General features: G+C 36.9%; 1 long non-coding RNA gene across 1 annotated transcript in view; it reads left to right on the top strand.

The window, feature by feature from the left end:
- The window catches only part of LOC106727555, a 45,060-nt gene that overhangs the window by 3,434 nt on the left and 19,176 nt on the right, over window positions 1–22,450 (top strand). The window contains exon 2 of the long non-coding RNA XR_001363785.1: window positions 14,920–14,988. This is a non-coding gene — a long non-coding RNA (uncharacterized LOC106727555). The remainder of the gene's footprint in view (window positions 1–14,919; window positions 14,989–22,450) is intronic.

The following is a 22,450-nucleotide window of genomic DNA, read 5'->3' on the forward strand; positions in this document are numbered from 1 at the left end:
TATTTATTTATCTCTTGTGCCCCTTACGAATATTTCATTGATATAAATATTCTTAAGGGGCACAAGAGATAAATAAAGCAAAATAAAGAATTCTAACGATCTTTAACTAGAAAACAGAAGCCCAATGAGAATGGTGTGACTAACTTTTAGTATTAAGTACTGGAGAAATGAGACAGAGGGTACATCTTGGGAAGGAAACTATAAGTGATCTAACATTTGGAATAAATTGAAATAAATCAATTTTATAACAAGAGGATGCTATTATCATAAACTTGTTTCCCATTTTGAAATTGTTTCTCAATGCAGTACTATTAGAAATACTTCTGAGCTATTTTAGTTTAAAAGTGGATTTTCCTTTTCACGTATAGCTTTCCACCAGAGCAATAGTATCAGGATTCCCTTTGAATCTGTTGCCGTATCCTCAGTAACAACAAAGCAGAAATCCCAATACCTGGGTGTCATTGCCAAGAGCAGCTGGAGAATTTTCAGTGTTTTATGTTTGAAGAAGTTGTGGTTGCTTTTCAGCCCTTTCAAACGTGATATGTCCCACTCATACTATAAATATGCACATTGTTTTCATTCCTATTTCATAATTTAAATGTTTATTGTATGATCTTTATAAAATGTATTAACAACAATAACTAATGAAGAAGAAAATAAAAATTACCCATAATCCACCATTCAGACATAATGATACTCATACTTTTATATATTTTTTCCAGTATTGAGTCAGTATACACCTTTTTTTTTTCAATTCAGGCCCTATTGTTTATATCGTTTTGTCTTGTCTTGTCTTTAATAGCATTGGAATGCCATTAAACAGTCTTAAAATTTATTTTAGTGCTGCAGAATACTTTATTATGTGTAACATTCCCTACAAATGCATATTTGTATCAGTATTTAGCTATTTACTTTCACAATGAACATCCTTACAAATAAATCTCTGTTCATATCTAATTAATTTTGGATAGATTCTTGAGGAGTGGAATTAATGAGTTCAAAGTATGGATTTCAAGGTTCTTGTTTTTACCATGCTACTTTTCAGAATCTACCTATAAATCTATAAGAAAATAACTCTATAAAGTCATATCCATAAAACAGTTCATTTTTATATTCCACCAACCATATTATGGGTTCCAACATTAAATTTTATGGCAATGCAAAGAATAGTTCAAAGCACTCTACAAGTACGTGAAATCTGAGGGTAAGAATATGGGTGCCTTTCTTCTCTTCGTATTTAGCACTGAAAGATGTGCTGTATATTCTCAGTTACAGGAAAGTAATTCATTTGATTGATACAATTAACTTAGAACATGCTTAAAGCCAATGAAAAATCATTAGCTCAAGCCATGAAACTATTTTGACATTCTCTCAGTATATTTAATTGGTATAGACAAACCAATCACTTACTGAGAGCTGTTACTTTGAATTACTTTTTATTCCTGTGTATGTCTTCAGAGTCATTTAGACTCTCTACTGTGGAACTTTCTTTTATTTCCTATTTTAGCACAAGACCTGAGGCTACCGCTGGGTCTTGCCAATACCCAGATGCCAAGCCTTGGAACATTCTAGTAGCCACATCTGGCCTTTTGGTGAGCTACACAGGCAGTTGTGCACTCAGCACAGAACTGCCTGTGGAGATGTCACATGGCCAATCAATCTACTGGTATTCAGGCTGGGTGCTCTCTAAGGAACCATTTGTCTTTCTGCTCACTTTGGATATGTAGCAGATAACATTACAGATCTCAATTATGTATAAAAATACTGTTTTCTACACAAAATAATTAGATTTAAAATCTTACTTCTTGAGTTTGTTAATGTTGCATTCCAGTCTGGTTTCTAGCTTTCTGTGAAAATTGTCAGGATGCAGGAGAGACACTATTTCAGTTTTGAACAGCTGCACCAAATTCATGAAAAGTAGTCAGCTTTACATTTAGGAGTAGCTTAAATTATTGACAGTTGAAAAAAATGTTACTACCTACAAATCGCTTCCTCAAAAATAATGTTCCTAATTTACTGTGTTAAGAATATGTTCTAAATATGTAGAATGCTGTGATCCACTATGATCATTTGTTTTTTATCATTAGATGGCTAAAGATTTGTTTCAGTGTCTTTTTAATCAAGAGATTAAAATCCATGTTCAAAAAAAATCCATGTTCAAACAATACCATTGATTTATTTAAAGTTATTATCAATTTAACATGAAGAGTAATCCCAACTGTTTCCCATTTTGAGTATGCAAGATTAATCAGACACAAGAAATAAATGCAATTAAATTAACATATTGCCTCCAACGATTTCCTATTTTTCAAGGAAAAAGAAAAAAAGTCATTTATGAATATCTGTCTAGTATGTGAAAAATAAGATCTAGTACAATGTCAAAACACGTGGACTTCAGACAAATCTTTATCCTATCCTTTTTTGCAATTGCAAGATTTTGGCTTCTTAGTAAGCTCTGTTATCATGACACTACCATGTAGTTCATTTTCTTACTTTTGAAAAAAAAGATAACATTTAAAAAATTTTAAATCAAAGTATAGTTGACATACAGTATTATAATATTAGTTTCAGGTGTACAATGTAGTGAATTGACATTTGCATACTATTAACTATTTGCATATTAACTATTTTTAAATGTACATTGCAGTGGAATTAATAATACAATGTTATACAACCATGACCACTAATTCCAAAACTTTTTCATCACCAAAAACAGAAACTATATACCTGTTTAAAGGAAACAATGAGACGTGCATTTTAAAACAAGCTACTTTCTCCTGGCCCCGTGGATTAAGTGTGGGTGATGAGCAGAGAGCCTCGCAGGCATATGCCCCTTTCTGCATCTGGTTTTCTGAGTAATGTAAACTCTCTGTCATATTTTCACCCACTGGTAGGTCCTTGACGAGAGATTATTTACAAAGTGGAGAAATGAAGGGCTCCCATTCAAATTACGTAATAGCAAATCCGATTAATTCATGTGAGATCCTTGACATTCATTTCCCTTAATGCCTAATCATGACTCCCAGATGTTGGATGTTAGACTTTTCTTAAAATGTAGGCATGTAAAATATGAATTTTTGGTCTTTTTTCTTTTGGAGATTGATGTTGTTATCCACTTTGGAATCCCCTTAAATTGTACTGTATTTTCAAACCACTTCTTATACAACAAATTTTAACAAAAATGCTTTTGAATGAAATGTATTCACAAATATTGAAAAATGCTGAAATAATAGAGTAATCTAAACTATGCAGCTTGAATTTTTAGGATAATCATTTATAATTGTTACCCAGAAAAAAAGTATTAAGAAACTAATAATATGTAGCAAAAAAAAGGGAAAACATGCTTCAAAAATTGTATACACAAACTAAAATATAACAGACACAATGTACATGGGCTTTAAGAACAAGAAAGGAAAGGAGGAGGGGAGGGGAGGGGAGGGGAAGGGAAGGCTGTTGTCAGTTTTGTTAAAGCCATGAGGCTTTCAGAGTAACTGTAAATTACCCTGCCCTAAATTCTTAATGTTCTAGTTCTTGGCTTATTACTACTGGCTCAGTCACTTCAGACTTATTCCTGATACCTTATTTATTTTTAAAATACTTCTGTTTTATAAGTTACCTGGATTTTCAACTTGTTTTGTACTTCTCTAAATACCAATAATACCATAATTTCCAAATTTTCCTTTTTTGTTTGGTTATTTCATTTTGCATTTTACTTAAGCATAAAAATGCGAATTAATACATATACTACAAATTGAAATTTAAACTTCTTCAGAGAAAATAATTACTGTTTTTATGCCACAATATAAATAATGAGTCAAAGAACAATTTTGTTTTAAATGAATTTGCCTGGCTTTGATTTTTATGGAAATGGGTCTTTGATTTATGCTTTGATTCAGTCAAGAAGCAAAGTATTTTATGTTTAAAAGATTTTTCAATATGCTTAATAGCTGCAGTTGAAGTTTCTTTTATTTCCCCAATGAATTACTTCCATAACATGAAGAAATGACTTCCTCAAAGGAAAATCATTTATTACACCTGAGCCTTTCTGGTCCCAGTTGTACCACATGCTGCTTAATAATTTGCAATGATTCAGGAAGATTGCCATCACCACTCAATTAAGCAATGGTTTTGGATACAACCTATAGCATTAGGCGCATCCTTGGTTCACATTTAGAACTGTCTCGTTAACGAGACAGAATTCAGCAACCACTGTGTTCCGAGTGTCCCATAGACGGCAGACAACCTATCCTGGAGAACTGAATGTAGTCACTCGTTTTCTTTGGTCCAGCTCGGAAGATGTAGCGTTGCCATAGGGTAGAAAGGAAGCCAGGAGAGAAAGAAGTGGACGAAGATTTAGGAAATCTAATTTCTAATTCTGGGCTGGTACTTTTTGGTTTTGGACCCTTGAGTAATGATATTCTCTGAGCTTCAATTTCCTCTTCTATGTGGAATGTGAGCTACAGCTGATAATTTCTCAGACATTCCTAATTAATGACACACCTCTATGTAATTTATCCTAAAGGTAGAAAATATTTTCCAAAGTGTTACCAGGGTAGTTATGAAAAGTCCCAATGACTTATTTCCCTGCAGGATCCTGAAGCAACATAATGAAAAATCAGTTAAACACGATTAAGACAGGATAACTAATTTAAAATTGTCAAAATTTGTAATTACTTCTGGACCAATGATATAGAATTGCCAGGCCATGTACTTTAACAGTAGATTTTATAGCCAGAATCAACCTTCCTGTGGGGGAAATAGACACATGTCCCTATGACTAGGAAGTGAGACTTGAAGGATAAAGGAAAATGAGTGAGTTCTGAACATAAATTTTGCTGAACTCATAAAGTAAAAAATTTACAATTTTTAATTATAAACCTGTGCTTTCTATCAAAATTACTTCTTGCGTGAATTTTGGGACACCCTTTATTATTAAGGTTTGAAATAAGCCCCTTCTGACTATGAAAAGTAAGTAGAATATATTTAACTATATTCTACTATATTTAACTATATTTAGATGACTATATAACGTCGATATAGTCATCTAAATAAATGGATTATCTTGGTACATAATTAGATTTAAAGAGAACACTCACTTTTGGCTTTTTTCATTGTATCATTTAATAATAATCTATTTGTGAAATTCAATGTATAATAATCATTATTTTTTACCTTATAGTTCTGTTTAAATGAAGTCGCTGAGTATTAATTTACATAATGCCTAGGGCAGTATTCCTGTATAATTCTTTTTGCATAATACCTGGTATTGCACCTGGTATTGAAATTTGAAATGCTTTGCAGCACTCCCTAGTACTCTGCAAAGATCATAGGTTTGGGAGTTTGCATATTTAGTTTCTCTTCAGATCATTCTTGACTGATAATGGGCAAGGCAGTTAGAGTTTTTGAGGCATTTTCTCTATTTATAAAAATAGGCATTATAATAGTATCCAGGTTCTTTTTGATATTCAATGATATAATGACTCATTTATTTTCAGGGTAGTATCTATGCACATCCATTCAAATAAAGTTTTATTCCCATCTCCCTAGATATTGAGAATGAGAAGGGCACTTGTCAGCTTGATCAGGAGTATGAAAGGGGCTGTGGGAAGAGAGGAAGGACAAAGACAGTATTTTCCAATTTTTCAAACTGTGACATATGTACCTCATCTTTTTAAAAACAAAAGCCCTAAAATAGGTATATCACAGCATCTGTGAGTATTAAGTGAGATGTCATAAGTGCTTTGAGTTTTTTCTTTACAATTTCCAAATTAGAAATTGCTTGTTTTACTTGATTATGAAGGTTATTCACTATTATAATTTTGAAGCATATTTTTCAAAATTTTTCTGTGCCTAAAGAGAAATATTTTCCTCAAAATAGGGCTCTATATGTAAAATATTTGAAATTTGATTTTTTGGCCTAATAATATAAATTGAAGAGCTCCTATGCCAAATACAGATTTACTACATATTTTCAATAGTTGAATAATATTTCATTAATGGATGTATCACAATTTATTTAAGCAGTTCCCAATGGACATTATCCTGCTTATACGAGTAAAAAATCGGAAGCTGTAATTGACTTCGCTGTACATAAATCCTTGTACACTTGTTTGATTGCTTCCTCAAGACAGATTATCAGCATCTATCCCCTGTATTCAGGCCTTTTACATATGGTGCGAAAAGCCAGTGTATTAGTTACCTGCTAACCACATTAAACAAGCACTCCCAAACTGAGTGGCTTGAAATAACAATAATAATGTATTATCTCCTATGGTTCCTTGTGAGTGAGAAATTCAGACTCAGAGACCGCTTACCTGTGCTCTATGATGCTGGATCTCAGAGGGAAGACTGGAAGTCTAGGGGTTTGGCCAATCATTCTATTTCTAGTTATCTAGTAGTTATTGCAAGGCATCAACTGAGGGCCTAGCTTTTTCATGGGACTGAGTTTCAAGAGAAAGAGGAGAGAGAGAGAGAGAGAGGGAGAGAGAGAGAGAGAGAGAGGTGTGAAAGGAGAGGTGAAACCATGTTACATTCTATGATCTAGCGCTTGGAAGTCACACAGCAGCAGTTCTGCCACATTCTATTAGTTGAAGCAATTACAAAGGTCAGTCACTCAGGTTCAAGGGGAGGGGACTTAGGCCCCATCTCTAGATCTTGGAGTGTTGATGTCACATTTATAAGAAATACGTGAAATGGGTTTATATTGCTGCTGACTGATGTCTTTAGAAAATACTATCTACCATAGCCAGTATTAGAACTTTTGGTAATATATCACCAAAGTGATCTCCATCAATAATATAAAATTTGGGTAATATCTTTGCCTATCTGGTGATATGAAAAATGGTATTTTACTGTCATTTTAGTTTGTTTTTATAATCAATCATGCCAAACATTGGTTGTAAGTTTTTTGCCATTTATATTTTTCATGATTTTTTTATTTGGCATAACCATTATGTTTCTATAGATGTATTCATTTGTGTAATAGTGATTTATAAAACTTCATATACTGTATTAAGAGTATAACCCTTTGTAGGGTTTATTGAAAATCTTTTTCTCCGTGTGTTATTTTTTACTGTTTAGTTGCATTATTCATTCTTTATTAGCTTTTGAATGTTTTCTATCTTGCATGCCATGCTTAGATATACCTTCTTTATCCCAGAATTATTTTAGAAATTTTACTTTTATGCTATTTGTTTGTAAATTACATCAGTATGAATTCCATACAGATTAAAGATAGGCTCTAACATTTTTCTAGGTTTTTAGTTATTAGTTTCGTTTGTTGAAATAGTCAAAACAGCAACAAGTTGAGGAAGAAATCCCACGCTGGTTTTGTTCTGCTGAATAATCTCTGCCTGCTCTACAGGGTGGGAACATCCCATTTATCATGTTTTAATCCCCATATGTTCTTGAGTCTCTTTCTGGACTTTTTATCATTGATCTCTGTTGCAGTTCATTATCACAATGTTTTCATCATGAGAGTTTAAAAAATACAGTTTAATACCTGGAAAGCTCCCTTCCTCTCCAAATGCCTCGTAATTCACGAAGAGCGGCTTAATACTTCATCCTCCGCCTACTTCCTCCCTGGTGATCCTATCCAGGCTCAGAGCTTTCATAGTTCAACTCCTTAACTTTATCTCCGGTTCATGCCTCTCCTGTGAACTCTCAACCGAATTATTCCCTGTGAAGTTGAACAAGTCTCTTTGTTTCAATAGGTCCTTCAAACCCTTGACATTTTTTTTTAGGTCTTCTTTTCCTGCAGTCTTCTCCATCCCAATCAATCGCATTTTACCATCTACGCAGGGTACAGTGCAAGGCAGATTTAATTTTGTGGTAGCCAGTCACTTTATCAGTGTAGAAATGGTCGAGTTCTTCTAACATATCAATTAAAATAGGAAATGTGACATTTGGGGGCAAGTTAAATCTGCACAGAATCTAGAGGTCAAAATTTGCACCTGAATTAGCATGTGAACAAGGGGTGTGAAAAAGGCTGGTCAAGGACCCTTGGAGGGGTTTAGTTTTTGTATTTATAGCAGGAGAGCTGATGTCTTCAGCTATTGTGGTTTCTTGCTAGTTTCTAGGGGCTACACAGTGTTAATAAGTTTTCCCACAAGCAAAAATGTACTATTACACCTACATTTCTCATAGAGTATTTTTCTTGAAAATACTTGATGTATTTTCTATATGTTTTAAATAATTACAGTAAATATGCAGTTGTAGTTTAAAAAATTGAAGGATCAAAATGGTCCCGAAAAACATACCAAATGGAGATGAATTATAGACTTCAATCAGAAGTAAGGTTAACATTAAAAATCATACATTAATACAAGAGGAAGTTCTAGTTTTTATATTATTGTTAGATTGATAATTTAAAGTGGCAACTCTAATAAAATATAAAAACAGTGGAACAATATAAGATGGCTTTGAGAAAAACTAAAAAAAATGCCATAGCTGAAATAAATAACATAATTGAAAACATTATTATTTGGTGATTGATAATAAATCAACTATTTTGCATCTGGTGACCATCCTTATATTATTTGGTAAAAATAGAGAGTCACAAACAGCAACACGTTTGATGAATAGCAATGTCTAAAGAAAACAGGAAGGAGTCTTATACTGATGATCCTCCATTTGTCCTTCCAGATCCATTCTCCACTCTTCCCCGTGGTGCTCTTGCTCCAGCAGGCTGACTTCCATGGGCTCTCTCACCCTCTTACTTCCCTCACTTCCCTTGGGTTCATCCAGTGGGAAGGACTGGGTAGATTTCAGAGAGCAGCGGGCTGGGGAAAAGGAAAGCCAAGTAGTGAACCACAGAGAGAGTGAATTTTGATAATGAACAGATTCTTCTACCGACATCACAGCTCAGCTAGTTGGTCCATTTCCCACTACTTAGCTCTCATCACACTCAGTACCATGCTTTTGGCACTTTTGTAATGGCTTTCCACAGTTGCTACCCCTGGGATGCTTCACCATTTCTTGTTTGTTTCCTTAACCCTGCCACACCTCTATAAATGTCCCCTTCAGTAAGATCTCTCCAGTTGTCTCTTTGAGAGAGCCTTCTGTTTCCTGTTTGGATCCTGAGTGATAAAAGTTCCTACTTTAGTTTCTTTTTTTTTAAAATAAATATATTTTTTATTGATTTCAGAGAGGAAGGGAGAGGGAGAGAGAGAGACATCAGTGATGAGAGAGAATCATTGATCAGCTGCTTCCTGCACACCCCACACTGGGGATTGAACCTGCAACCCAAGCCCTAATAACTGGGCAAACCATGACCTCCCAGTTCATAGGTCAACGCTCAACCACTGAGCCATGCTGGCCGGGCTACTTTGGTTTCTTTGACTGTAGTCATAAAAGGGAAAGGTGCAGTTTGTGAACCTTGCTTTGATCTTCCTTACAAAGCTATTCATGATCACTTACTACCCTTATTGTTAAATTACTCAGTCCTACTTAAACTTCTTTGGGGTGGTTTTTCATAAGCCAAGCACCAAGAAAATAGTAGGATAATGAAAAGGAAAATAAGACAGAGTACCTGTCCCTCAAGAGGGTTGGCTTGCTCAGGAGACAATTTATAAACATTTGAAAATTTTAAACAGGATGATGTATGACAGAATGTAATAAAAGGACATTAACAGACAGTAAATATAAGGGAAAGCAGAGAAGAACATGGTGGTGTGATAGCAGGAAAGGCTTTGCTGAGGAGGTGAGACATGAACTGGGCCTGGAGGAGATGAATATGCTCCCGTATGACTCCACCACTAAATGCTTCCTGTCTGTGTTTTACTGCTGCCAACAATGCATGGAAGATCCCATTTCCCAAATTTGGATTTTTGCCCATCTTCTAGGTTATAAAAATGATATCTCAGTATAGGTGTTTTGTTTTGTTTAACTTTGTAGTAGGAGCATTTTTATTAATTATGCTGCTGAACTTTTTTTTATTTGTTTACCTTTCACATGAAAAATTGTTTAATTCCCATTTATAGGGAGAGAGCTCTCTAGTAATCTTTATCATCCTGTAGCTGCCACTCCCTTTTCCTTACAGGGAGCTGTAATACTCCCTTTTTTTTGACAAAGTGGTTTAAAAATTTGTCTAAAAAGTCTCAGTCCAAATGTCTAAGGCAATACATGAAAGATATTACTGAATATGCAAAGTTAATGTTAGAGGGACGTGAAAGTTTCACACATATGGGAGGTAATTATAATGACAAGAAAGGAGTTTTTTTTAATCTTTATTGTTCAGATTATTACCGTTGTTCCCCTTTTTCCCCCCGTAGCTCCCCTCCACCCAGTTCCCACCCCTCCCTCTGCCTTTACCCCCCCACTGTCCTCATCCATAGGTGTACGCTTTTTGTCGCCGGGTCAAAGGTCATACACATGGAAAATGTAGCTATTTCCATCCGCAACGTGTCCCTGTGTTCGGAAAGGTCTCTCACGACTTGTTCACGCTCTACTCAGAAAGGGTATGGAGCCACGTAATGGTTTTTAAAAATAATGTATCCTCTTATGTTTAAAATGAGGATTTCGCTACCAAAAGTGAGGAGAAAGCAACACTACAGCTGCTCCTGCCCCTCTCGCCCTTCGGGTGATAGTTGTGCATGGGGCTGCGCGCTGGTTCACGGGCCGTCGACTAAGCCGTCTGGGCGGCTCGTGCAGTTCCACCGGCTTCCCAGGGGCCGGCGCAGCCTCGCAGGGGCCGTTGGAGCCTCGGAGCCTTGCAGGAGAAAGGAGTTTTTTATACTTTCCTACTGGTGCATCTTTCCCACGGAGTTTTGACCTCTGCGGGGCACTTGCAGAATCTCTACTGACCCTCAATGTAGTTTTAATTCAAATTTATCTTAAATCTGAATATTTCTTCATCTGTGTAAGGATCATTTTTATCTTTATTTGGACTGTTTATATCTCTTGTTCATTTTTATGATGGGTTGTTATGCTTCCTATTAATTTGTAGCGGCTTTCTACATATCAGGGAATTTGCTATTTCTGTATGATATGAATTGCAAATATTTTCTGGCTTGTCATTTTTTTTCTTCTCCTTAGTTTTCAGATATTTAGGTGCTTGTTCTAACATGCACATATATTTTACATATATGTAATAGTCAAAGTTATCATTTAAAAAAGTGTATCTCCTGGATTTTGAGTCATAGTTTTAAAAAGCTTTGCTTCTCTAAGATTATAAAGAAATTCTCCCTTTTATTCTAGTACTTTTTAAAAAATATATACTTTTATTTATTTCAGAGAGGAAGGGAGAGGGAGAGAAAGATAGAAACATCAATGATGAGAGAGAATCCCCTACTGGGGATTGAGCCCGAAACCCAGACATGTGCCCTTGACCGGAATCGAGCCTGAGACCCTTCAGTCTGCAGGCTAATACTCTATCCACTGAGCCAAACCAGCTAGAGATAGTACTTTTTTTTTCAACATTTATATCTCACATTTAACTAAAATTTATCTTGGTGTACAGGTACAATATGAATAATCCCATATGGTTTTTTTTTTCTGGTTTATTTATTAAATAGTTTATCTTTTATCTATTGATTGCATTGCCACTGCATCAGTTATTAAATCCTGATATATATTTGTGTCCAACTAATATTCTCTAGATAATGAGATCCTGAGTAGTTCTTACTTTTTTCTTTTATTTTTTTATGTTTAAATTTCCTACAAGAGACATATGATTTTTATAATTAGAAAAAAATAAATTTTAAGTTTTCTCAAAGCCAGTATATAAAAATATATACATTCTTAATTATGTTAAGATCTTAATTATGTTTTTAAATATATAGAAACAAAAGTGAATTTGTTGGGAGAGATTAACCAAAGAATTTATATGCATATATGCATAACCCATGGACACAGACAATAGTGTGGTGAAGGCCTGGGGGAGAGGAGTGTAGGGAGAGGAGGTCAATGGTGAAAAAATGGGGAACATCTCTAATATTTTCAACAACAAAGGTAAATTAAAAATAAATAAAAGTAGTCAAATGTTAGCAGAGATTCTTTCCACATGGGCTACTTTCTTCCTCCTTTTATTTTTCTGTTGCTTTTTCAATTTTATACATTAATTATGAATAATCTTTAAATTTAAAAAATAAGTGTTTTGTGGTAAGCAAACTATGTCTCGTGTCACATAGGAATTTGAGGTTATCTTCAGTATTTAAAGTATTATGTGGAAATTAAATTTGTTTTATCTGTCACTGACTTTCATTAACATTAGTTAGATTTTCAGATTATATTTACTCAACCCCAAATTCCTTTCATATTCATCAAAAGGTATGTTGCCTGCCTGCCAATCCCATGAAGTTACAAATATATGTAAGCTGTACAATAAAGAACCAGAAGAAATATTAAAATATATTTCTAAACTTCTGCTTTCTATAGTTTCAAACTAAATTTTAGTTATAAAAATAGAAACATTATTTCAATTGTGTCACTGTACTGATAGCAATGTAATAATTTGTGATTTATATTTTCTTATCATGAAATAGCAAGCCTCAAAACAATTTCACTTTGACATATCAATTCTATAAATTAAGTACTTCAGAATAATTCTTTTTTTTTCTAGAATTGCAAAACTTTACTGAAACATAATTTTAGAGTGAGTCGTACCTTTAGGTATATATAAAAGGAGTACAAATAATTGAGTTTTTATCAATGCTGTTAATCTTTTAAATTTGTATTCTCTTGCATAATGGCCTCAAAGGACTGTTTAGTTACTAAACAATGAACAATGTACTTTCAAAACACCAGTCAAATACACAGACATAAGTAATCACTGAAATTGAAGAGTACATTCCATTATTTCCTTTAAAACAAATTACAAAGTAGAACTAGATCTCATCATGAATTTTAATTTTTAAAAATTTCATTTATATTTCCTTCATTTCATTTAATATGTTTTCTTAGAAATCACTCCTACTTGAAAAACTAAATCAGTTTTAGATTTGTAAAGTCTAGATTTATAGAACTCAAATTAATGAGGATTTTCCATAACCTAATATGGCATGGCCATTCAGAATAGCACCGCTAAGGTTTTACTTTATGCCTGACCACAGAAAGAGATGTAAAGTACAATTATAGCCAGAACTCTCCAACCCAAATGTGCTTAAGTTTGTTTATCCAGTCGTACCACATGCCATACAGCTGCGCACTATTTAGAGGTTTACTAGATACCCCTCTGTCTAGGAATTTTTTCTTTCTGATTTTCTGCTGTATATCACACTGGGGACAGTTTAATGGAACTACACTAAGTGTTTTCTGAACTGCTGCTATTTCTAAATAGTTCTGATGTCTTTGGAGGTATACTTCTTCAAAAGACAGATTTCCTAAAAAGAGATTCTGGTTCAATTAATTAATCTAGTATACTGAGCATATCCATTGATATAAACAAGTAGAATTGTTATTTTGTCCAACAATGGCCTAGGTGCTGGGGCTGAAGCAAGGGATATGGCACACAGATGACTGTTTGTGTGGAGAGCTCGTTTATCAATAAATAATCAAATAATTAAAGGAGGACATTCCAGGAAGAAAAGATAAGCACATAAAGAATGACTGGTGATGCTTTCCTAGAAGGTTCATTTTCTAAGCACTCTAGAATAGCATAATTCATATCAAGAGGTAGCCAGTCTCTATCTCTATCATGACCTCGGTCTGTAAAGGCTTTAGAGCAGTGATGGCGAACCTATGACACGCATGTCAGAGGTGACACGCGAACTCATTTTTTTTATTGATTTTTCTTTGTTAAATGGAATTTAAATATATAAAATAAATATCAAAAATCTAAGTCTTTGTTTTACTATGGTTGCAAATATCAAAAAATTTCTATATGTGACACGGCACCAGAGTTAAGTTAGGGTTTTTCAAAATGCTGACACGCTGAGCTCAAAGGGTTCGCCATCATTGCTTTAGAGGGAGAAATAAAGGATAGGAAATCTAAATTAAAAAAAGAAACAATACAAAGATGACTGTTGACAATAAAATCACCAGCGAGCAGGAACACCAAGACAGAGGTGGCTGTGAGAACACGTGGCCGTGGGAAGCGTGGTGGGCGTCTTGAGCTGCCATCCCTGTTCCCGAGGCTCCAGGTCTGGAGAGCTGGAAGTGCTCTTTAATCATTTCCTAGCGCCTTCCTGTCCTACAGATAGAATGACTGGCACCTGGAAAGTGATGAGACTCACTCAAATCGTGGTTAGAAATTTAGAACCAGAACTAGAAGCTAGCCTTCTTGGTATATTTAATTTACATCTCTACCGATATTTGCTTTCATCTGGGTCATTTGCACTAAGAAACGTGATCCATGGGCTAGAATCAAGAAGTGACCGTGTGGAGTCTAGATTTCCACAAAATTAGCTATTCACTACATTTATGATGTGGCAAAGAATGTGTCTGTGGGTCAGAACATCCTGCCAGGTATTAGGATTCTGTTTCCTGGAGTCTCTTTTGATGAGATTATGGAGAAAATCGGTCTCTGTTCACTTTCCCCAACACCGTGACCCCAAAGCAGCTTGAAAATGTAAGAGGTATAGGAACTTCTGTTCTGTTGAAAGAGGGGTGCTTGAAAAGGCCCAAAATAGAGACAAAGAAAAATAGGGCTAGGGTGATTAGCTCCTTAGTTATTTGGAAGGAATTCCAGTGAAGATTAAAAGACACCGTGGTCTGGTCTGTAGTTAAACCCCACGATATATAATTTTAGCAGTCATCTGGGGCAGCCAGTGGCGGAGTGTAATTATGGAAATGCTGACACAGCAGAACACAGCACATAGTGGAAACCAAATTAATTTTTAGCATGCATGCCCAAGACCTAATAAGAAACTTCCGCCGATGACGAGAAAATAATTGGGAAATAAAAAGAGTGAGTGAGAGTATGTGAGTAAATATAGAAAATGAGCTGGATTCTCCTTACCCAGTCTCTGCTCTTTTCACTAGCTCTTTGCTCTCCAGTCGGAGGAAATAACAGCATCATGAGACTCTTCCCAGTGAGTCCTCTGCATGAAGGTAAGAACCTGGACCAATGTGTCTAGGAACTTTTTTAAGCAACCTGCTTCTGCTGACATGCTGAGGGAGTTAATAAGTAAGAAAAATAGCTAATGCGTATTTGTAAGTTGTTATAGAAGTCGCATAAAATAACACTGTGACAATGATTCTGAATTAACCATGGACCCAGTTAGTGGCCCAGGAAAACGATAAAATCACACAGGAGGATAGAGCTGAGAGATGGCAGCTGCTTTGAGATCTTTCCAGAAACAGAAAGGAAACAAGAGAAACAGCAAGTTGTTTAACACTTGGAATTCAGAACTTCAGGTCACATCTCTCGGACTGCTGCTAAATTTCTCTTGGCTACAGAGTCTGCATCCATGAAAAGCCTCTAATCCTCTCATGGTCAGAGGAAGTGAGAGTCAACACGTTGTCAGGTAGGAGGTACCATGTACATGCTCAGCAACAACAGGAGCAGCAGGTACACAGTGTTACATCTCAGTTCAGCTCCATGTGATGGAAGTTTCAGAAAAGAGGAGAAAAAACAAAGCTCCCTGTGAGCAATGGTAAACGGAATTCTCTATCGCTGTTTCCCAGCCTTGGTCATCGTATTATTTATATTCTTTATCTGTTATTAGTTTATACGGTTGCTTAACAAACCACCCCCACATTTAGCATCTTAACAATAACCATGTTTTATGCCACACGGTTTCTGTGGGGCAGAAATTCAAGAGGTGCTTAGCTGAGACGGCTCTGGGCCCGGGGGTCATACAGGTTGCAGTCCAGAGGTCAGCTCACTCACGGGGCTGTAGACAAGAAGACTCAGCTCCTGTGGGCTGTTAGTTCCTTGGCTGTTCAGCAAATGGGACTCTCCACAGGGTGCTTTTCACGGCAAGGCCGTTGACTCCCCTCAGAACAAATGGTCAAAGGTCAAAGTGAAGCCTCAATGACTTGCTCTAGCTTTGGAAGTCACACTCTTTCATTCCCACAAGAGCCTGTTGGTTACACATCAGCCCTATTCTGTGTGGGAGGGGATTTTAGGGCATGAATACCAGGAGCTGGGGACCACTGAAGCCATTTCGAAGGCTAGGTACACAGTCATGTACCCACCAAAGTCAAAAGTTTTGCCTTTTTGCCCTGGTCTGTGTGGTTCAGTTGGTTGGGCATCGTTCTGTGCACCTAAAGATTGCTGGTTCCATTCCCAGTCTGGGCACAAGCCCGGGACGTGGGTTGGGGGTCTCAACCCTGGTAGCGGGTATGCAAGAAGCAGCCAATTGATGTTTTGCTCTCACATTGATGTTTCTCTAATCCCTCTCCCTTCCTTTCTCTCTAAAATCTAAGAAACAAACAAAAAATAGTTTTGCCTTTTCTACCACATACCACTTATAATATTTATTTAATATTTTTCTTTTTATGATCTTTTTAAAAAATTATTGATTTGAGAGAGAGAAAGAGAGAGAGAGAGAAGTATCAATTTGTTATTCCACTTACTTATTCATTCATGGGTTGCTTCTTGTATATGCCCTGACTAAAGATCAAACCCACGTATCAGGATGATGCTCTGACCTACCAGGCCAAGGCCTATGTGAACTTTTTTAAGAAACCCATCTTAAGCAATAATATCCATGCAATCCTATTTTGATGTGGTCTTTATACTTATTTTAATAATTTCCAAATAAAAATATAACTGTTAAAACAAAATACATTTTTTCTTGGATCTCCTAACAGCAACTCAAGCATCATGAGTGTTAGATGCACTACCTTTTGGCAAGCACCTCTAGCACAAACTGGAGTTGCTCTTGCTTGAAGGAGATCCTTCTACTTCTAGGTCTAGTGTAAGTCAGGAGATATTTGTTTCCTATGACATCGTCACTTACACTAAACCCTCTTCTAGAAGTATAAGATAACAGTACTCCGGGGTAGACTACAGTGCTACAACAATGTCCATTTGCTACAGTGGTTATAACTGTCACTTGCCAGCTATCATTTGTAATTACTTAAAACAGAAGCAGTTTAAAGAATGGAACCATAAAAGTCAAGCAGATTGTTCTCAGGACATAAAACTAAACTCACCTTATTATGTATTGTTACACTGCTGTCCACTCTCATTACCAAAGGCCATAAAGCAATTTTAACTGTTCCCTGGAATGTCACCAGCACTAAACGTCTTTGCTTTACTGTTCTGTTGAGCTCAATGTAATAGTAATATTTTAGAACTCTTCCAGCTGGGAAATCTAGTTATATTTTAGAACTTTTACAGCTGGGAAATCTAGAAATGCCTTCCGGTCTTTGTGAATCTATTAAAATATTTGATTTGGGTAACCTTGGTGTTACCTTAAATATGGTTGGGGAAATCATGTTATAATCACTGAATTTTACTAGCAACCGGCCCTTTTTAATCATAAACTCAATGTTCTGAAACGGAGAGCCTCTTCTGGCCCATGCTGGTGACTTTCTCTCTTGTTCGGTGTCCGTGAGCTCTGTGATGCTGTCCTGAGGGCGCTGTATTTACTGGCGTCCTTCATAGCCAAAGGTGACAACACAGACAACGTAAGAGTGTGGCTGCTGAAAAGAATCTGTGCTGAGTTCACAGAGCAACTCCATGCTTCATCGGGCAAAGCCTGTGACCAGTTGCAGGGTTAAGGTTCTGTAATTTTAACATATACCTGTCAGCTTTACATTGTTACTTCATTTGAGAAGAAAATAATCTCTTTTACTTTAATTCTAAATTCTTATCTGAATTAATGTATCCATTACTTTCTTTAGTTTTCTTCACCGTCTGTTTCATAAAATGGGGGAGTCGTGAGGAGCTGCAAAGCAGTATGTCCATCCCCCATGCAATGCTGTTATCTTCCCGAGTGTTTCCTCCTCCTTCATCGGTTTCCTTTTTTTTCCAGTTTCCTTTTATTAGGATATTTAACCTCCAAGAATAAATGCTTTGCAATTTAAAGTTGTATATGCCCAGCCTCTGCTTCATTGAGACTAGGGAGAGAAACAAGAACCTGATCTCTGTTATCCGATTTGTGACTTTGGCATACCCGAAGATGATTTATACAGTTATTATTTCCCTTTTCCTTTACAACAAGGTAGGAAGTAAGTATGTCTTCATAATAAAAACTCATTAAAACTGAATTAAGTAAAAAGAGATGCATTGTAAGGCTATAAAGACCATGGTGCAGGTAGCTAAGAGAGTCTGGCTAGTAATGGAGCGGCAAGTGGACCTGGAGGTCATGCTGGGGCTGTTCTGGCTAGCTCTCACACACCATGGGCTCTCTGTCATCTTGTTTCTCTCTCTGCTTCTTCTCACCTCTGCTTGCCACTGGTCACCCACCCTTTGCACTCCGTGACTATTTCAATCCAACCATCATCTAACCAGTATCTTTGTGTGTCTCCAATTAGAGAAAGAGAAGGAGATCTGAATGTTATTTATACCTACCTTGTGTAGATTCTAAGGAAGATGATATAGAGAGTCTGTGTTTACTGAAGTGGATGAGGATACAGAAATACACAATTACAAAGGAAAGAGATTTTAAGTTGCTTTGAGAGAAGAAAAAGTTAAGAGAGAAATGAATTGTCTTGGAATCCAGTAAGAAACTTGATGAGACATTGAAAAGGACATACATATTTAATCAGGACTTTTGCTATGGTTTGTTGTGTATGGTGTGATGTAATTCTCTTTGTTGTTCCCTATCAAATCTTCTGTAATATCTATTTTTCTAACATTTATGTGGTCAAGATTCTCTTCTGGGGATTCTGACTAAGTGCCAAGTCAAGGTGAGCAGAGTTGAAAGCAGATTGGTCAAGATTCTCTTCTGGGGATTCTAAGTGCCAAGTCAAGGTGAGCAGAGTTGAAAGCAGAAAGTCTCCCGTCAGCATTGCACTCATGCTTGTGGAACAGAAAAGGGACCCCGATTCCTTAGCACTTCTGTGACTTTCCTCATGTGATTCTACCTCCTCTTCAAAAACTCATTTAAGCAATTCCAAAAGCTACTCTACATCCACCCAAATGCCTCTTTCCCCAGCCAAAGTTAACTTCTTCTCAACTCCTATAGCACTGGGTTCAGTACTCATTTAATACCCCTGTCAGGTTGTGCCTTGCACTAAACTTACTCATTGTATGCTTCACCTACCCTATCAGAATGAAGCAACATCTGTGCATCTCCGATCCCCCACAGAGTACAGGCACAGTGCCTGGCACATAGGAGCCCTCAGTAAATGTTTCTTAAATTGAATAAAAAGGTCAGTAACTCAGTTCACGGTTTGGTTCACACAATGTGTGTTCTATGCAGATTTTTACAGTGCAATACTAGAAAATAATAGGCTAAAACATGTGCACTTAAATAAAGGCATTATCCTAATGAAGGTAGGTTGGCTTCTTGCTGATAAAATAGTGTACTTACATCTACCTGCCACAGAATCTTTCTTGAAGATAAATGGGAGCATGAACACTTTGGGAAGTAAAAATAGGCTACATAAATAAAATATATTGTTTATTTCTTTAACCACTATATGAAGTAGGATCCCTATAACTCAATGTCTTCCTGTGCTATGGGAAATTACAGTAGGTTCTGGGTTAATCTGAATGGTACTCACATTTTGAACCATGGACCAGAGCCAATCCATGAACTATTACTGATCTACAATAAGATAAATGGAAACATTGGGGGTGAGCATTCAAAAACATGTATGGCAATTTGGCAGAGCAATATAACTGAATTTAACAATAAAAATGTGGCTTATGTCTATATGCCTGTGTTTTATTAGTTTCATTTTGCCAGTAATGCATTTTTGTTGTTATACAATAGAATTGACCTACAATAGATTGCAGACGAAAACAGCACGTCAGAAAAGTTGGGTCCTTTAACATAGACAGTTTGAGAAGCATGGCTCTAAGTAATTCTCTCCAGAATGGAAGGTATCCACATTGTGTACATGGGGGGAAAAAGAAACATAATGTGAACATATAAAATACTAATATCAACCAAATGTCAATGCAAGTTCATATCAATATCAACAAAACTGATATAACAGGATGATACAGTAAATAGTAGAAAGAAAAGGCATCTAAAATATGACAGTTTCCATTCATAGCATTCATTTTGATCAAGGTCTTTCTAAACCTTTTGTGCATCTTTCACAATCCTCTCTGCAGACAGGAGTCTGTAGTAAATGAGCTTGCATTCTAGAACTTCTAGAGAAAATGGCATTCTCTCCTGTTGCTAATTGAATTTGGATTTGCCAGGAGGAAACATCTACGCACCCATTTAGTTTAACCTCAATCATAAATTCCCAGTCATCTGTAAGCCTTCTCTATGAAAAATTATTTCAGGAAGCCAATAAGCCAGTGTCTTTAAAATACAACTGAGCCTTGGTAATTCTTTCTCACAAGTTTAATGCTGACTTTTCTTTTTTTTGGATGCTAACTTTTCATGGCTTGTCTTCTTAATGGGGGTCAGAATGATATTTTGAGCAAACAGTATGTGGTTCTCATTGACAGAGCATCTTATTTTTCCCAGATTACCAAGAAAATACATTTCATAGGGATTTAGAATATGTTCTATAGATTTCTCATCCTATTAAAGATAATATTTGCCAGTGTCTTAAAATTAATATCCATGAAGCATGTTGCAGATCTTGATTGGAGGAAACCTGGATTCGTTGTTTAGATCACAGAATCAGAGCCACGGCTGGGTTAGATGTCAGGTTGTGTGTTGTGCTTGATGTGTGGTGTTCTCAGAGACAGTTCCTCATGCGTAGGAGGCGGAGTCCTTGACACTGCATAAATCTAAGAGAAGCAGGAGTGGCTTTATTTCATTGACAATATAATTTTGACTTTCCCATGTTTCACTTTGCTTTGCTTTCCTTCCCTGGCTAGTCAAATCTGGCCCTGGGCTGCTCAGTCCTGTATGAACTGTAATTGGGAACATGGACAAACCCTGTGTTATGGTCCTCCGGGCTGCACACTCCATCCCTACCTCTTTCCTCCTACTTTCAGACTCAGATTTTCTTTATTCATTTTGCAAAGTAGGTTATAATTTGTCCATTTTTTTCAAAAAAGGAATGGAAAAGTTTTATAAAACTGATGATGCCCCAATAAAGAGAGTCAGTTCCTGCTAGCCAGATTGCTTCCTATAGTACGTTAATATCCAAATCTATTCTAAATTATGTGCATCTAAAATTACTTCTTATATCACTGTTTGTGGGGGTAAAGGAAGTAGGTTACACCCACCAGAACACTCCACATATATCACCTTGTCCCTGACGACATTTCTAGGCTCCCCAATACAGCTGGCCATCCCTCACCAGCCTTCTCACTCTCCTGCCTCTCCCTTCCCTCCCAGTGACAGATCCATCATTTCTGGTCCCAGATGTTTCTCCCCACCTGCTGCTTAGGTATGATGTTTTAATCTTCCTTCCTTATCTTTCTCCCTGTTCTTGTTGAACATTCAGCCTCCCTAAACACATGGTAGCTAGTTCCATCTTTTTCTATCACCCAGTTCCCCCTTTTCTTTTAAACTCATCTCCACTTCCAAACCCAGTTCTGGCTCCAAATTCTTGAGAGGGAAACATTTTCAATGAAACTGAGAGTCTGAGAGCTTGGTGATTTCAACAGTGGCCCAACTTTCTCTGGCTCCTTCCTATAGCTCTCTCCTGTCCCTGGTTATATTGTGAGCCCTGCCCTAGCTGGTTTGGCTCAGTGGATAGAATGTCAGCCCACAGACTGAAGGGGCCCGGGTTCGATTCTAGTCAAGGGAACCTACCTCGGTTGCAGGCTTACTCCCCCCTCCCCCAACCCCATCACCCACTCCGGCCCTGAGCTTGCAGGAGGCAACCAATCAATGTGTTTCTCTCACATCAATGTTTCTCTCTCTGTGTCTCTCCCCCTCCCTTCCACTCTCTAAAAATCAATGGAAAAAATATCCTCGGGTGAGGATGAAAAAAACAAAACAAAAAATCGTGAGTCCTGTTTTGCTGAAGGTAATTGTATAAATGGCATTGCTTGACTAACACCTGACCGGATACTAGAATGTAAATAGTCCAGGACGCTCAGGCCCCAGTGGAAGCAAGCGGAGTCTGGCAAGCCTAATGTGTCTTGTTGCTGGTTGACAAAGTGCCTGACAGTATACCTCCAGCATCTCTGCTCATCTACTCTTGATTTTTAAAAAGGTGCCAATTCAGAAACCTGAAATATCACTTCCCGATGTGCTTCCCACTTTCCGCCCTCGGGGCCTGCTGTCGGCACCCTGCCGCTGGCATCCCCTGGGAGTGTTCACCTGGCACCTGCAGCAGCTGCTCCCATGGCAAAGCAGCTGTGAAAGCGGATCAGCCAGGAGTTTTCACTTGAATTCGTTTAAACTGAGCACAAAAGATGTGGCAGACGTAACTAGACACGTTTTCTAGCCATTTCTTTCAAATTTACCATCTTAGCCTTATGCTTAGAGCAGTGTGTTTGGTCTGTGGCTTGGGTATTTGGAAGAATACC

Source organism: Myotis brandtii, unplaced genomic scaffold, assembly GCF_000412655.1.
Source record: "Myotis brandtii unplaced genomic scaffold, ASM41265v1 scaffold112, whole genome shotgun sequence".
NCBI classification, from domain to species: domain Eukaryota; kingdom Metazoa; phylum Chordata; class Mammalia; order Chiroptera; family Vespertilionidae; genus Myotis; species Myotis brandtii.